We start from the raw sequence: 2,264 nt of genomic DNA, 5'->3' as shown, positions 1-2,264 counted from the left end.
CCACCAAAATGGGTTCTGAGTCCAAATATTAATATGAAGGATATTGGTGACATTGTCTCAAAAAAATTAATGAATAAGAAAAGTACAGAAAGGGAGAGAAATCACCCTAAATCTCACGACCCCAAGAAATAAACCTCCTAATATTAAGTGAACAGCATTCCTTGCTATGCACAAAGATGGCTAGAGACATGAACAGACACTTCTGATTACACAAAATGAGATTTTAAAAACAAGAAGTAGCAAATTGAATGCCGTGTAAATTTATCAGAAGAAAAAGAAATGGAAGTGAAACTGAAGGAACTGGTCAACTCAGATAAACGTAGTTTTTCCTCACTAAAAATCAGTTTCTGGAACATCTAAGAAATCAAGATGATGAAAAATATTAAGATGTTTTATATATATAGAAGTCTTTACAGTTGACTGATCATCGAATGAAAAATTTGTACAGTCACTGCAAATAAGGTCATTGCAAAATCTTTACTCCTTTTGCTTTTTGCCAGCACTGACATCGGCCTTTGCAGTCTCTTGACTTCATTCTGCCCTTGCATTCCTTTTGCTGTTTTCTTGAGGTCATCTTCTTCTCATGCCAGCCGTGTCTTGCAAGTCTATGTTTGAGTTCATTTTTCTTTTCATAATTCAAAGAACCAGATAGCATGACAAAGCCCATTGTTTAACCACCACCAGAATGGGTTCTGAGTCCAACTATTAATATGAAGATGACTCCCATTGTGGTGGTGTACATTTTGTTGCCTTCCTGGGGTGAAGGACATTGGTGACCATTTGTTTCCTCTGGAGTGGTCGATTGGTCATGAACTTCCTGGTCCAGATAGTTACTGTGTCATTCATCATGGTGGTTGATCCTCAGGTAGTTAGGGAGGAAAATAAACAAGAAGTTATATATTGAAAACCACGTTTCAATTTTAGACCTGATTAATTGACTTAATAAAGGGCATTAGCACTTCTACTTCCTACAGTCCCTCCCTTTACCTCTGGAAACTAGTTATTTCTAGGTTGTTTTATGTTGTTAAGGTTGACCACCTTTTCTTTCTGTTCTGCAATCGTAGTCCTATTTTTAAATGGATTCACCTCTCATCACTAGCCTTCTGTCATGGTCATTCAATTCACAAGTTGCTTATTTTTTAATTTCTTGGCTGACTAAATTTTATTATGAAGAATTTTTTTTTAAAAGAGCTCAGAAATACTGTGTTCTTGAAGTTATTGAACATGTGATAGTGTCTTTTGCCTATTTTGATTGGGCAATAATTTAGCTGGCTATAAAATTCTTGGATTATACTCTATTTCCCTTAGAAATTATAGGCACCCATCCACAGACATTCCATTGTGCTTTCTTTTTTTCTTTTTCTTTTTTTTTTTTTTTTGAGATGGAGTCTTGCTCTGTCACCCAGGCTTGAGTGCAGTGGTGCGATCTCGGCTCACTGCAAGCTCTGCCTCCCGGGTTCACACCATTCTCCTGCCTCTGCCTCCCAAGTAGCTGGGACTACAGGTGCCTGCCTCCATGCCTGGCTAACTTTTTTGTATTTTTAGTAGAGACGGGGTTTCACTGTTAGCCAGGATGGTCTCGATCTCCTGACCTCATGATCTGCCGGCCTTGCCCTCCCAAAGTGCTGGGATTACATGTGTGAGCCACTGTATGAGCCCAGCCTCATTGTGCTTTGTACTAACCCCCTTTCCCTGGCCTCTTCCAGCTTGTCTTCTTCTCTCCCAGTAGTTTCTTCATGAAGAGGCCATATGCTATATGCCATGAGATATTTCACACTCAAAGAAGACTTCTTTTGTACTCTTGATAATTTGTCTGGGAATCACTGTCTTGATTTATAAGGGAGTTTGTAATAAATACAGTAAAAGAGAAACACACAACGTATTTTGAGACATCAGAGAAGGGAGAAACCAATTCTATTAATATTTGGGGTTAGCAGGGAAGGCTTAGTTAAGAGGTAACATTTGAACTAAGCCTTGAAATAAGGGAAGGATTTGGCCATGCAGTAATGGGGAGAGGGTAGAAGCAAGACATGATGGGTTAGTGTTATGTATCAATTTGACTGGGTTGTGGGTGCCCAGATATTTGGCTACACATTATTCTGGGTGTGTCTCTGAGGTATTCTGGATGAGGATAACATCTAATTGGTAGACTGAATAAAACAGATTGTCCTCCCCAATATGGGTGAGCCTCATCCAATCCACTGAAGGCCTGAACAAAACAAAAAGGTAGAGTCACAGAGAATTTGCTCTTTTTACCTGATTAT

At 39.0% G+C, this 2,264-nt stretch overlaps 1 pseudogene; it reads right to left on the bottom strand.

Moving 5' to 3' along the window:
- Nucleotides 1-477: 477 nt before the first annotated feature.
- Nucleotides 478-891, bottom strand: LOC115933074 (small ribosomal subunit protein eS24-like; annotated as a pseudogene).
- Between the last annotated feature and the right edge of the window lie 1,373 nt (nt 892-2,264).

This window comes from Gorilla gorilla, chromosome 9, assembly GCF_029281585.2.
Source record: "Gorilla gorilla gorilla isolate KB3781 chromosome 9, NHGRI_mGorGor1-v2.1_pri, whole genome shotgun sequence".
Taxonomy (NCBI): domain Eukaryota; kingdom Metazoa; phylum Chordata; class Mammalia; order Primates; family Hominidae; genus Gorilla; species Gorilla gorilla.
This window is presented reverse-complemented; position numbering and strand designations above follow the sequence as displayed.